Source organism: Rhinoderma darwinii (assembly GCF_050947455.1).
Source record: "Rhinoderma darwinii isolate aRhiDar2 chromosome 3 unlocalized genomic scaffold, aRhiDar2.hap1 SUPER_3_unloc_7, whole genome shotgun sequence".
Taxonomy (NCBI): domain Eukaryota; kingdom Metazoa; phylum Chordata; class Amphibia; order Anura; family Rhinodermatidae; genus Rhinoderma; species Rhinoderma darwinii.
In genome coordinates, this window is record NW_027461750.1 from 397,664 (window position 1) to 412,500 (window position 14,837).

Consider the following 14,837-nt stretch of genomic DNA (forward strand, 5'->3'; position numbering starts at 1 on the left):
CACCATGGAAGTCCTTCTCGGCCACAAACGGTTAGGACTTCCCGCTAGGAAGAACCGTAGGGACTTGGAACGCGGAGCAGAAATGCCCTCTCACAGGATTTCAGGTGAAGGAGATATTCGCACCCCTAAAAGTGTCACCACCTCAAATACACCGGGGTAAGGTGCCAACTTACCCGGGCTCCTGGAACTGCTGCCCGGCTGAAGCCCAAAATAAAAACCTCATAGGGTTTTTCCTCCAAAACGTCAATGAAGACAGACCTGCGAGCGAGGCCGACCGGGACTTCCAGGAGGCCGGCAGGAGGTGTCACTACCTACCGGTCACACCATGGAAGTCCTTCCCGGCTTGGAACGGGAGCAGCTCCCGTTTGTACTTCCTATTTCACGGCTTTCGGTAGGAGTTGCCGAGGTGGCCGAGCTCCTGCAACTGCAGGTCGGCTTGGGACTTCAGAAAATACCATAAAAAAAAAAAGTTTTTTTTATTATGAAGGTAAAACACACAGCGGGACCGAGACGCGAGCCAGGCCGACGGGGACTTCCAGGAGGTCGGCATGAGGTGGCCGCGCCTACCGCTCTTGCCCTGGAAGTCCGCCGAGGACCGCAGGGCGCTACGGAGCTCGTACACTGCTGCCCCCGGGCTGGCACGGCTTCCCCATGGCTCCTCTATCCCCCCACGGGTGCAATAGGCAGGCACACGCCGCTCGTACACCGAGGTGGCTCCCGGCCGCTTTCGGTAGGAGTCACCGAGGTGGCCTTGCTCGTGCAAATGCAGGTGGGCTTGGGGCTTCCGAAAATACCATAAAAAAAAAAAGATTTTTTTATTAAGAAGGTAAAAAAAAAAACAGCGGGACCGACCCGCGAGCTAGGCCGACGGGGACTTCCAGGAGGTCGGCATGAGGTGGAGGCTCCTACCGCTCTTGCCCTGGAAGTCCGCAGAGGACCGCGGGCGCTGTGGAGCTCCCACAAGGAAGCTGCCGGCATGCAGCAGCTCCCACGGGGCCCCTCTATCCCCCCACGGGTGCAATAGGCAGGCACACGCCGCTCATACTCGGAGATGGCTCCCGGCCGCTTTCGGTAGGAGTCACCGAGGTGGCCGGGCTCGTGCAACTCCAGGTGGGCTTGGGACTTCAGAAAATGGCATAAAAAAAAAAAATAATTTTTATTAAGAAGGTAAAAAAAAAACAGCGGGACCAACCCGCGAGCGAGGCCGACGGGGACATCCAGGGCAGCGGCGTGAGAGGGCGGCTTGGTGCCGCTATCTCCCTGGAAGCCGCATTCGGCCTAAGCAGGGAACGCCTCCCGCCCTCCTCTCGTCCTGGAAGTGTTGGACTTGGGGGGCGGAGCAAGTTCTCCCTCTCACAGTATTTCAGGCGTAGGAGATATTCACACCCCTAAAAGTGTCACCTCGCCAATTACACCGGTGGGAGGTGCCAAAATGCCCGGCCTCCTGGAACGGCTGCTTGGCTGAAGGCCAAAATAAAAACCTCATAGGGTTTTTTCTCCAAAACGTGAATGAAGACAGACACGCGAGCCAGGCCGAGGGGGAGTTCCAGGAGGTCGGCATGAGGTGGCCGCACCTACCGCTTGAGCCCTGGAAGTCCGTCGCGGACCGGAAGTGCATGTCGGGCGGGTGAACTACGGGACTCGCCGCGGGCGCTGTGGAGCTCCCACAAGGAAGCTGCCGGCATGTACAAGCTCCCACGGGGCCCCTCTATCCCCCCACGGGTGCAAAAGGCCGGCACACGCCGCTGATACGCGGAGCTGGCTCCCGGCCGCTGTCATGCATCACTCGCGGACCGGAAGTGCTTGTCAGCCGGGTGGACACGACGGGACTCGCCGCGGGCGCTGTGGAGCTCGTACAGGGCTGCCCCCGGGCTGGCACAGCTTCCCCATGGCTCCTCTATCCCCCCACGGCTGCAATAGGCAGGCACACGCCGCTCGTACACCGAGCTGGCTCCCGGCCGCTTTCGGTAGGAGTAACCGAGGTGGCCTTGCTCGTGCAAATGCAGGTGGGCTTGGGGCTTCCGAAAATACCATAAAAAAAAAAAGTTTTTTTATTAAGAAGGTAAAAAAAAAAAACAGCGGGGCCGACCCGCGAGCTAGGCCGACGGGGACTTCCAGGAGGTCGGCATGAGGTGGAGGCTCCTACCGCTCTTGCCCTGGAAGTCCGCAGAGGACCGCGGGCGCTGTGGAGCTCCCACAAGGAAGCTGCCGGCATCCAGCAGCTCCCACGGGGCCCCTCTATCCCCCCACAGGTGCAATTGGCAGGCACACACCGCTCATACGCGGAGCTGGCTCCCCGAAGCTGACATGCATCATTGGCGGGGCGGAAGTGCTTATCAGCCGGGTGGACACAACGGGACTCGCCACGGGCGAACCACAGCTCCCACAAGCAAGCTGCCGGCATCCAGCAGCTCCCACGGGGCCCCTCTATCCCCCCACAGGTGCAATTGGCAGGCACACACCGCTCATACGCGGAGCTGGCTCCCCGAAGCTGACATGCATCATTGGCGGGGCGGAAGTGCTTATCAGCCGGGTGGACACAACGGGACTCGCCACGGGCGAACCACAGCTCCCACAAGCAAGCTGCCGGTATGCACAAGCTCCTACGGGGCCCCTCTATCCCCCCACAGGTGCAATAGGCAGGCACACACCGCTCATACGCGGAGCTGGCTCCCCGAAGCTGACATGCATCATTGGCGGGGCGGAAGTGCTTGTCAGCCGGGTGGACACAACGGGACTCGCCACGGGCGAACCACAGCTCCCACAAGCAAGCTGCCGGTATGCACAAGCTCCTACGGGGCCCCTCTATCCCCCCACAGGTGCAATAGGCAGGCACACACCGCTCATACGCGGAGCTGGCTCCCCGAAGCTGACATGCATCATTGGCGGGGCGGAAGTGCTTGTCAGCCGGGTGGACACAACGGGACTCGCCACGGGCGAACCACAGCTCCCACAAGCTAGCTGCCGGTATGCACAAGCTCCTACGGGGCCCCTCTATCCCCCCACAGGTGCAATAGGCAGGCACACACCGCTCATACGCGGAGCTGGCTCCCCGAAGCTGACATGCATCATTGGCGGGGCGGAAGTGCTTGTCAGCCGGGTGGACACAACGGGACTCGCCACGGGCGAACCACAGCTCCCACAAGCAAGCTGCCGGTATGCACAAGCTCCTACGGGGCCCCTCTATCCCCCCACAGGTGCAATAGGCAGGCACACACCGCTCATACGCGGAGCTGGCTCCCCGAAGCTGACATGCATCATTGGCGGGGCGGAAGTGCTTGTCAGCCGGGTGGACACAACGGGACTCGCCACGGGCGAACCACAGCTCCCACAAGCTAGCTGCCGGTATGCACAAGCTCCTACGGGGCCCCTCTATCCCCCCACAGGTGCAATAGGCAGGCACACACCGCTCATACGCGGAGCTGGCTCCCCGAAGCTGACATGCATCATTGGCGGGGCGGAAGTGCTTGTCAGCCGGGTGGACACAACGGGACTCGCCACGGGCGAACCACAGCTCCCACAAGCAAGCTGCCGGTATGCACAAGCTCCTACGGGGCCCCTCTATCCCCCCACAGGTGCAATAGGCAGGCACACACCGCTCATACGCGGAGCTGGCTCCCCGAAGCTGACATGCATCATTGGCGGGGCGGAAGTGCTTGTCAGCCGGGTGGACACAACGGGACTCGCCGCGGGCGCTGCGGAGCTCGTACACGGCTGCCCCCGGGCTGGCACAGCTTCCCCATGGCTCCTCTATCCCTCCACGGCTGCAATAGGCAGGCACACACCGCTCATACACGGAGCTGGCTCCGGCCGCTTTCGGAAGGAGACGCCGACGTGGCCTTGCTCGTGCAACTCCAGGTGGGCTTGAGGCTTCCGAAAATGCAAAAAAAAAAAAAAGATTTTTTTATTAAGAAGGTAGAAAAATCAGCGGGACCGACCCGCGAGCGAGGCCGACGGGGACTTCCAGGAGGTCGGCATGAGGTGGCCGCGTCTACCGCTCGAAACCTGGAAGTCTGCAACGGGCGCTGCGGAGCTCGTACACGGCTGCCTCCGGTCTTGCACAGCTTCCCCATGGCTCCTCTATCCCCCCCATGGGTGCAATATAAAAAAAAACAATTTTAGTCATTATTAATAATGACTAAAATTGTTTTTTTTTATATTGCACCCATGGGGGGGATAGAGGAGCCATGGGGAAGCTGTGCAAGACCGGAGGCAGCCGTGTACGAGCTCCGCAGCGCCCGTTGCAGACTTCCAGGTTTCGAGCGGTAGACGCGGCCACCTCATGCCGACCTCCTGGAAGTCCCCGTCGGCCTCGCTCGCGGGTCGGTCCCGCTGATTTTTCTACCTTCTTAATAAAAAAATCTTTTTTTTTTTTTTGCATTTTCGGAAGCCTCAAGCCCACCTGGAGTTGCACGAGCAAGGCCACGTCGGCGTCTCCTTCCGAAAGCGGCCGGAGCCAGCTCCGTGTATGAGCGGTGTGTGCCTGCCTATTGCAGCCGTGGAGGGATAGAGGAGCCATGGGGAAGCTGTGCCAGCCCGGGGGCAGCCGTGTACGAGCTCCGCAGCGCCCGCGGCGAGTCCCGTTGTGTCCACCCGGCTGACAAGCACTTCCGCCCCGCCAATGATGCATGTCAGCTTCGGGGAGCCAGCTCCGCGTATGAGCGGTGTGTGCCTGCCTATTGCACCTGTGGGGGGATAGAGGGGCCCCGTAGGAGCTTGTGCATACCGGCAGCTTGCTTGTGGGAGCTGTGGTTCGCCCGTGGCGAGTCCCGTTGTGTCCACCCGGCTGACAAGCACTTCCGCCCCGCCAATGATGCATGTCAGCTTCGGGGAGCCAGCTCCGCGTATGAGCGGTGTGTGCCTGCCTATTGCACCTGTGGGGGGATAGAGGGGCCCCGTAGGAGCTTGTGCATACCGGCAGCTAGCTTGTGGGAGCTGTGGTTCGCCCGTGGCGAGTCCCGTTGTGTCCACCCGGCTGACAAGCACTTCCGCCCCGCCAATGATGCATGTCAGCTTCGGGGAGCCAGCTCCGCGTATGAGCGGTGTGTGCCTGCCTATTGCACCTGTGGGGGGATAGAGGGGCCCCGTAGGAGCTTGTGCATACCGGCAGCTTGCTTGTGGGAGCTGTGGTTCGCCCGTGGCGAGTCCCGTTGTGTCCACCCGGCTGACAAGCACTTCCGCCCCGCCAATGATGCATGTCAGCTTCGGGGAGCCAGCTCCGCGTATGAGCGGTGTGTGCCTGCCTATTGCACCTGTGGGGGGATAGAGGGGCCCCGTAGGAGCTTGTGCATACCGGCAGCTAGCTTGTGGGAGCTGTGGTTCGCCCGTGGCGAGTCCCGTTGTGTCCACCCGGCTGACAAGCACTTCCGCCCCGCCAATGATGCATGTCAGCTTCGGGGAGCCAGCTCCGCGTATGAGCGGTGTGTGCCTGCCTATTGCACCTGTGGGGGGATAGAGGGGCCCCGTAGGAGCTTGTGCATACCGGCAGCTTGCTTGTGGGAGCTGTGGTTCGCCCGTGGCGAGTCCCGTTGTGTCCACCCGGCTGACAAGCACTTCCGCCCCGCCAATGATGCATGTCAGCTTCGGGGAGCCAGCTCCGCGTATGAGCGGTGTGTGCCTGCCTATTGCACCTGTGGGGGGATAGAGGGGCCCCGTAGGAGCTTGTGCATACCGGCAGCTTGCTTGTGGGAGCTGTGGTTCGCCCGTGGCGAGTCCCGTTGTGTCCACCCGGCTGATAAGCACTTCCGCCCCGCCAATGATGCATGTCAGCTTCGGGGAGCCAGCTCCGCGTATGAGCGGTGTGTGCCTGCCAATTGCACCTGTGGGGGGATAGAGGGGCCCCGTGGGAGCTGCTGGATGCCGGCAGCTTGCTTGTGGGAGCTGTGGTTCGCCCGTGGCGAGTCCCGTTGTGTCCACCCGGCTGATAAGCACTTCCGCCCCGCCAATGATGCATGTCAGCTTCGGGGAGCCAGCTCCGCGTATGAGCGGTGTGTGCCTGCCAATTGCACCTGTGGGGGGATAGAGGGGCCCCGTGGGAGCTGCTGGATGCCGGCAGCTTCCTTGTGGGAGCTCCACAGCGCCCGCGGTCCTCTGCGGACTTCCAGGGCAAGAGCGGTAGGAGCCTCCACCTCATGCCGACCTCCTGGAAGTCCCCGTCGGCCTAGCTCGCGGGTCGGCCCCGCTGTTTTTTTTTTTTACCTTCTTAATAAAAAAACTTTTTTTTTTTATGGTATTTTCGGAAGCCCCAAGCCCACCTGCATTTGCACGAGCAAGGCCACCTCGGTTACTCCTACCGAAAGCGGCCGGGAGCCAGCTCGGTGTACGAGCGGCGTGTGCCTGCCTATTGCAGCCGTGGGGGGATAGAGGAGCCATGGGGAAGCTGTGCCAGCCCGGGGGCAGCCCTGTACGAGCTCCACAGCGCCCGCGGCGAGTCCCGTCGTGTCCACCCGGCTGACAAGCACTTCCGGTCCGCGAGTGATGCATGACAGCGGCCGGGAGCCAGCTCCGCGTATCAGCGGCGTGTGCCGGCCTTTTGCACCCGTGGGGGGATAGAGGGGCCCCGTGGGAGCTTGTACATGCCGGCAGCTTCCTTGTGGGAGCTCCACAGCGCCCGCGGCGAGTCCCGTAGTTCACCCGCCCGACATGCACTTCCGGTCCGCGACGGACTTCCAGGGCTCAAGCGGTAGGTGCGGCCACCTCATGCCGACCTCCTGGAACTCCCCCTCGGCCTGGCTCGCGTGTCTGTCTTCATTCACGTTTTGGAGAAAAAACCCTATGAGGTTTTTATTTTGGCCTTCAGCCAAGCAGCCGTTCCAGGAGGCCGGGCATTTTGGCACCTCCCACCGGTGTAATTGGCGAGGTGACACTTTTAGGGGTGTGAATATCTCCTACGCCTGAAATACTGTGAGAGGGAGAACTTGCTCCGCCCCCCAAGTCCAACACTTCCAGGACGAGAGGAGGGCGGGAGGCGTTCCCTGCTTAGGCCGAATGCGGCTTCCAGGGAGATAGCGGCACCAAGCCGCCCTCTCACGCCGCTGCCCTGGATGTCCCCGTCGGCCTCGCTCGCGGGTTGGTCCCGCTGTTTTTTTTTTACCTTCTTAATAAAAATTATTTTTTTTTTTTATGCCATTTTCTGAAGTCCCAAGCCCACCTGGAGTTGCACGAGCCCGGCCACCTCGGTGACTCCTACCGAAAGCGGCCGGGAGCCATCTCCGAGTATGAGCGGCGTGTGCCTGCCTATTGCACCCGTGGGGGGATAGAGGGGCCCCGTGGGAGCTGCTGCATGCCGGCAGCTTCCTTGTGGGAGCTCCACAGCGCCCGCGGTCCTCTGCGGACTTCCAGGGCAAGAGCGGTAGGAGCCTCCACCTCATGCCGACCTCCTGGAAGTCCCCGTCGGCCTAGCTCGCGGGTCGGTCCCGCTGTTTTTTTTTTACCTTCTTAATAAAAAAATCTTTTTTTTTTTATGGTATTTTCGGAAGCCCCAAGCCCACCTGCATTTGCACGAGCAAGGCCACCTCGGTGACTCCTACCGAAAGCGGCCGGGAGCCACCTCGGTGTACGAGCGGCGTGTGCCTGCCTATTGCACCCGTGGGGGGATAGAGGAGCCATGGGGAAGCCGTGCCAGCCCGGGGGCAGCAGTGTACGAGCTCCGTAGCGCCCTGCGGTCCTCGGCGGACTTCCAGGGCAAGAGCGGTAGGCGCGGCCACCTCATGCCGACCTCCTGGAAGTCCCCGTCGGCCTGGCTCGCGTCTCGGTCCCGCTGTGTGTTTTACCTTCATAATAAAAAAAACTTTTTTTTTTTATGGTATTTTCTGAAGTCCCAAGCCGACCTGCAGTTGCAGGAGCTCGGCCACCTCGGCAACTCCTACCGAAAGCCGTGAAATAGGAAGTACAAACGGGAGCTGCTCCCGTTCCAAGCCGGGAAGGACTTCCATGGTGTGACCGGTAGGTAGTGACACCTCCTGCCGGCCTCCTGGAAGTCCCGGTCGGCCTCGCTCGCAGGTCTGTCTTCATTGACGTTTTGGAGGAAAAACCCTATGAGGTTTTTATTTTGGGCTTCAGCCGGGCAGCAGTTCCAGGAGCCCGGGTAAGTTGGCACCTTACCCCGGTGTATTTGAGGTGGTGACACTTTTAGGGGTGCGAATATCTCCTTCACCTGAAATCCTGTGAGAGGGCATTTCTGCTCCGCGTTCCAAGTCCCTACGGTTCTTCCTAGCGGGAAGTCCTAACCGTTTGTGGCCGAGAAGGACTTCCATGGTGTGACCGGTATGTAGTGGCACGTCATGCCGGCCTCCTGGAAGTCCCCGTCGGCCTCGTTGGCTGGTCGGTCCGGTGCACCTGGACTTCCACGAAAGAACTTTGGTGCATTCTTTCTGGAGTCCCAGGCCGACCAGCAGTTGTAGGAGCTCGGCCACGTTGGCGAGTCCAACCGAGAGTACCGTGAAGGAGGACGTGCTGCACGTTCTAGCGGGAGCTGCACCTGGTCCAACCCGAGAAGGACTTCCATGGTGTGACCGGTATGTAGTGGCACGTCATGCCGGCCTCCTGGAAGTCCCCGTCGGCCTGGCTGGCAGGTCTGTCTTCATTGACGTTTTGGAGGAAAAACCCTATGAGGTTTTTATTTTGGGCTTCAGCCGGGCAGCAGTTCCAGGAGCCCGGGTAAGTTGGCACCTTACCCCGGTGTATTTGAGGTGGTGACACTTTTAGGGGTGCGAATATCTCCTTCACCTGAAATCCTGTGAGAGGGCATTTCTGCTCCGCGTTCCAAGTCCCTACGGTTCTTCCTAGCGGGAAGTCCTAACCGTTTGTGGCCGAGAAGGACTTCCATGGTGTGACCGGTATGTAGTGGCACGTCATGCCGGCCTCCTGGAAGTCCCCGTCGGCCTCGTTGGCTGGTCGGTCCGGTGCACCTGGACTTCCACGAAAGAACTTTGGTGCATTCTTTCTGGAGTCCCAGGCCGACCAGCAGTTGTAGGAGCTCGGCCACGTTGGCGAGTCCAACCGAGAGTACCGTGAAGGAGGACGTGCTGCACGTTCTAGCGGGAGCTGCACCTGGTCCAACCCGAGAAGGACTTCCATGGTGTGACCGGTATGTAGTGGCACGTCATGCCGGCCTCCTGGAAGTCCCCGTCGGCCTGGCTGGCAGGTCTGTCTTCATTGACGTTTTGGAGGAAAAACCCTATGAGGTTTTTATTTTGGGCTTCAGCCGGGCAGCAGTTCCAGGAGCCCGGGTAAGTTGGCACCTTACCCCGGTGTATTTGAGGTGGTGACACTTTTAGGGGTGCGAATATCTCCTTCACCTGAAATCCTGTGAGAGGGCATTTCTGCTCCGCGTTCCAAGTCCCTACGGTTCTTCCTAGCGGGAAGTCCTAACCGTTTGTGGCCGAGAAGGACTTCCATGGTGTGACCGGTATGTAGTGGCACGTCATGCCGGCCTCCTGGAAGTCCCCGTCGGCCTCGTTGGCTGGTCGGTCCGGTGCACCTGGACTTCCACGAAAGAACTTTGGTGCATTCTTTCTGGAGTCCCAGGCCGACCAGCAGTTGTAGGAGCTCGGCCACGTTGGCGAGTCCAACCGAGAGTACCGTGAAGGAGGACGTGCTGCACGTTCTAGCGGGAGCTGCACCTGGTCTAACCCGAGAAGGACTTCCATGGTGTGACCGGTATGTAGTGGCACGTCATGCCGGCCTCCTGGAAGTCCCCGTCGGCCTGGCTGGCAGGTCTGTCTTCATTGACGTTTTGGAGGAAAAACCCTATGAGGTTTTTATTTTGGGCTTCAGCCGGGCAGCAGTTCCAGGAGCCCGGGTAAGTTGGCACCTTACCCCGGTGTATTTGAGGTGGTGACACTTTTAGGGGTGCGAATATCTCCTTCACCTGAAATCCTGTGAGAGGGCATTTCTGCTCCGCGTTCCAAGTCCCTACGGTTCTTCCTAGCGGGAAGTCCTAACCGTTTGTGGCCGAGAAGGACTTCCATGGTGTGACCGGTATGTAGTGGCACGTCATGCCAGCCTCCTGGAAGTCCCCGTCGGCCTCGTTGGCTGGTCGGTCCGGTGCACCTGGACTTCCACGAAAGAACTTTGGTGCATTCTTTCTGGAGTCCCAGGCCGACCAGCAGTTGTAGGAGCTCGGCCACGTTGGCGAGTCCAACCGAGAGTACCGTGAAGGAGGACGTGCTGCACGTTCTAGCGGGAGCTGCACCTGGTCCAACCCGAGAAGGACTTCCATGGTGTGACCGGTATGTAGTGGCACGTCATGCCGGCCTCCTGGAAGTCCCCGTCGGCCTGGCTGGCAGGTCTGTCTTCATTGACGTTTTGGAGGAAAAACCCTATGAGGTTTTTATTTTGGGCTTCAGCCGGGCAGCAGTTCCAGGAGCCCGGGTAAGTTGGCACCTTACCCCGGTGTATTTGAGGTGGTGACACTTTTAGGGGTGCGAATATCTCCTTCACCTGAAATCCTGTGAGAGGGCATTTCTGCTCCGCGTTCCAAGTCCCTACGGTTCTTCCTAGCGGGAAGTCCTAACCGTTTGTGGCCGAGAAGGACTTCCATGGTGTGACCGGTATGTAGTGGCACGTCATGCCGGCCTCCTGGAAGTCCCCGTCGGCCTCGTTGGCTGGTCGGTCCGGTGCACCTGGACTTCCACGAAAGAACTTTGGTGCATTCTTTCTGGAGTCCCAGGCCGACCAGCAGTTGTAGGAGCTCGGCCACGTTGGCGAGTCCAACCGAGAGTACCGTGAAGGAGGACGTGCTGCACGTTCTAGCGGGAGCTGCACCTGGTCCAACCCGAGAAGGACTTCCATGGTGTGACCGGTATGTAGTGGCACGTCATGCCGGCCTCCTGGAAGTCCCCGTCGGCCTGGCTGGCAGGTCTGTCTTCATTGACGTTTTGGAGGAAAAACCCTATGAGGTTTTTATTTTGGGCTTCAGCCGGGCAGCAGTTCCAGGAGCCCGGGTAAGTTGGCACCTTACCCCGGTGTATTTGAGGTGGTGACACTTTTAGGGGTGCGAATATCTCCTTCACCTGAAATCCTGTGAGAGGGCATTTCTGCTCCGCGTTCCAAGTCCCTACGGTTCTTCCTAGCGGGAAGTCCTAACCGTTTGTGGCCGAGAAGGACTTCCATGGTGTGACCGGTATGTAGTGGCACGTCATGCCGGCCTCCTGGAAGTCCCCGTCGGCCTCGTTGGCTGGTCGGTCCGGTGCACCTGGACTTCCACGAAAGAACTTTGGTGCATTCTTTCTGGAGTCCCAGGCCGACCAGCAGTTGTAGGAGCTCGGCCACGTTGGCGAGTCCAACCGAGAGTACCGTGAAGGAGGACGTGCTGCACGTTCTAGCGGGAGCTGCACCTGGTCCAACCCGAGAAGGACTTCCATGGTGTGACCGGTATGTAGTGGCACGTCATGCCGGCCTCCTGGAAGTCCCCGTCGGCCTGGCTGGCAGGTCTGTCTTCATTGACGTTTTGGAGGAAAAACCCTATGAGGTTTTTATTTTGGGCTTCAGCCGGGCAGCAGTTCCAGGAGCCCGGGTAAGTTGGCACCTTACCCCGGTGTATTTGAGGTGGTGACACTTTTAGGGGTGCGAATATCTCCTTCACCTGAAATCCTGTGAGAGGGCATTTCTGCTCCGCGTTCCAAGTCCCTACGGTTCTTCCTAGCGGGAAGTCCTAACCGTTTGTGGCCGAGAAGGACTTCCATGGTGTGACCGGTATGTAGTGGCACGTCATGCCGGCCTCCTGGAAGTCCCCGTCGGCCTCGTTGGCTGGTCGGTCCGGTGCACCTGGACTTCCACGAAAGAACTTTGGTGCATTCTTTCTGGAGTCCCAGGCCGACCAGCAGTTGTAGGAGCTCGGCCACGTTGGCGAGTCCAACCGAGAGTACCGTGAAGGAGGACGTGCTGCACGTTCTAGCGGGAGCTGCACCTGGTCCAACCCGAGAAGGACTTCCATGGTGTGACCGGTATGTAGTGGCACGTCATGCCGGCCTCCTGGAAGTCCCCGTCGGCCTGGCTGGCAGGTCTGTCTTCATTGACGTTTTGGAGGAAAAACCCTATGAGGTTTTTATTTTGGGCTTCAGCCGGGCAGCAGTTCCAGGAGCCCGGGTAAGTTGGCACCTTACCCCGGTGTATTTGAGGTGGTGACACTTTTAGGGGTGCGAATATCTCCTTCACCTGAAATCCTGTGAGAGGGCATTTCTGCTCCGCGTTCCAAGTCCCTACGGTTCTTCCTAGCGGGAAGTCCTAACCGTTTGTGGCCGAGAAGGACTTCCATGGTGTGACCGGTATGTAGTGGCACGTCATGCCGGCCTCCTGGAAGTCCCCGTCGGCCTCGTTGGCTGGTCGGTCCGGTGCACCTGGACTTCCACGAAAGAACTTTGGTGCATTCTTTCTGGAGTCCCAGGCCGACCAGCAGTTGTAGGAGCTCGGCCACGTTGGCGAGTCCAACCGAGAGTACCGTGAAGGAGGACGTGCTGCACGTTCTAGCGGGAGCTGCACCTGGTCCAACCCGAGAAGGACTTCCATGGTGTGACCGGTATGTAGTGGCACGTCATGCCGGCCTCCTGGAAGTCCCCGTCGGCCTGGCTGGCAGGTCTGTCTTCATTGACGTTTTGGAGGAAAAACCCTATGAGGTTTTTATTTTGGGCTTCAGCCGGGCAGCAGTTCCAGGAGCCCGGGTAAGTTGGCACCTTACCCCGGTGTATTTGAGGTGGTGACACTTTTAGGGGTGCGAATATCTCCTTCACCTGAAATCCTGTGAGAGGGCATTTCTGCTCCGCGTTCCAAGTCCCTACGGTTCTTCCTAGCGGGAAGTCCTAACCGTTTGTGGCCGAGAAGGACTTCCATGGTGTGACCGGTATGTAGTGGCACGTCATGCCGGCCTCCTGGAAGTCCCCGTCGGCCTCGGCCACCTGTCGTTAAGCTGTGAGAGGAGCACGTGCTCCCGCGCCGTTTGAGTCTTTGGAATTTGTCCAAGACTCCTCAGATCGATCTGGCTCCCCGCGACCCGGCGGCGGAGGGACCACTCGCTCGGCAGTGCTTTGGAGCACTGTCGGTTACGGCGAGCGCGTCTTCCTCCCACACCGTCCGGGTCTGTTTCGCCCCCGGCCACCTACGGCCGGTGTCCCAAAAAGCCCGGCGGTCCTGCTAAGGCGGGCGCCGGTACCTCTCGCTCCCGCGAGGTGCGTTTGCTCAGTGCTGCTTCTATCACTCTAAAAGGCGTCCGAGAGTGTGCTGGTGTCGCCGGAGCCCGAGGCGCGAGAGAAAGCTTTAAACGACGGGGAGGCAGTGACCGCCCCCGTATGTCCGCTGCTCGCAAGGGCCTCTCTAGCCGAGGTGCTCCCAGGCGCACCCGCGCATGGGGCACGGTTGTTTTTCGCAAGTAGTCCAAAGCCGTCTTCCGCCTCGCCCGAGGCTGGAAGTGTCGGCGTGGCTCCCGCATGCAAGCCACACGCGGCTCCACGGTGGCTTCCCTCCCCCCCTCTCCGGAGGGGGGCGGCCCCATCCCATGTGGAGCCGCTAAGCCGCCGGGAAAGCGGCCTCGGTTCCCCGTGGGCGACAAAGGCGTCCTCCTCGGCACTTTGCGAGCTGGGCCGCCAGAGAGAGCAGTTAACCCGGATTGTCGAGGTTGTTGTTGCCTTTGTCCCATATTACCTAAGCCTGGTCCTTGTTACCTTACTGGTAAGGGTTAGGGACGCTGAGCGCGCTCCATCTTCTCGGCTCTATGTTGGGCTCTCTCTAAACAGGTCCTCGACTTAAGACCGACCGGTCTTCGTAGGCATCCTTCATCTCGGCAGGTTGCGAGCTGGGCCGTCGGTGAGAGCAGTTAACCCGGATTGTCGAGGTTGCCGTTGCCTTTGTCCCATATTACCTAAGCCTGGTCCTTGATACCTTACTGGTAAGGGTTAGGGACGATGAGCGCGCTCCATCTTCTCGGCTCTATGTTGGGCTCTCTCTAAACAGGTCCTCGACTTACGATTCTGCCCCGACCGACCGACCGGTCTTCGTAGGCGTCCTCCATCTCGGCAGGTTGCGAGCTGGGCCGCCGGTGAGAGCAGTTAACCCGGATTGTCGAGGTTGCCGTTGCCTTTGTCCCATATTACCTAAGCCTGGTCCTTGATACCTTACTGGTAAGGGTTAGGGACGATGAGCGCGCTCCATCTTCTCGGCTCTATGTTGGGCTCTCTCTAAACAGGTCCTCGACTTACGATTCTGCCCCGACCGACCGACCGGTCTTCGTAGGCGTCCTCCATCTCGGCAGGTTGCGAGCTGGGCCGCCGGTGAGAGCAGTTAACCCGGATTGTCGAGGTTGCCGTTGCCTTTGTCCCATATTACCTAAGCCTGGTCCTTGATACCTTACTGGTAAGGGTTAGGGACAATGAGCGCGCTCCATCTTCTCGGCTCTATGTTGGGCTCTCTCTAAACAGGTCCTCGACTTACGATGCTGCCCCGACCGACCGGTCTTCGTAGGCTTCCTCCATCTCGGCAGGTTGCGAGCTGGGCCGCCGGTGAGAGCAGATAACAACCCGGATTGTCGAGGTTGCCGTTGCCTTTGTCCCATATTACCTAAGCCTGGTCCTTGTTACCTTACTGGTAAGGGTTAGGGACGCTGAGCGCGCTCCATCTTCTCGGCTCTATGTTGGGCTCTCTCTGAACAGGTCCTAGACTTACGATGCTGCCCCGACCGGTCTTCGTAGGCGTCCTCCTCCTCGGCAGGTTGAGAGCTGGCCCGCGGTGAGAGTATGCAGCCCGGACTGTTCTGAAGCGTCACAGTGGCATATTGAACCCCCCGGTTGACTTACATTCTTGTGGTCGCGAAACCTGGATGCGGTCTCAGTGCCAATCTGCGTCCA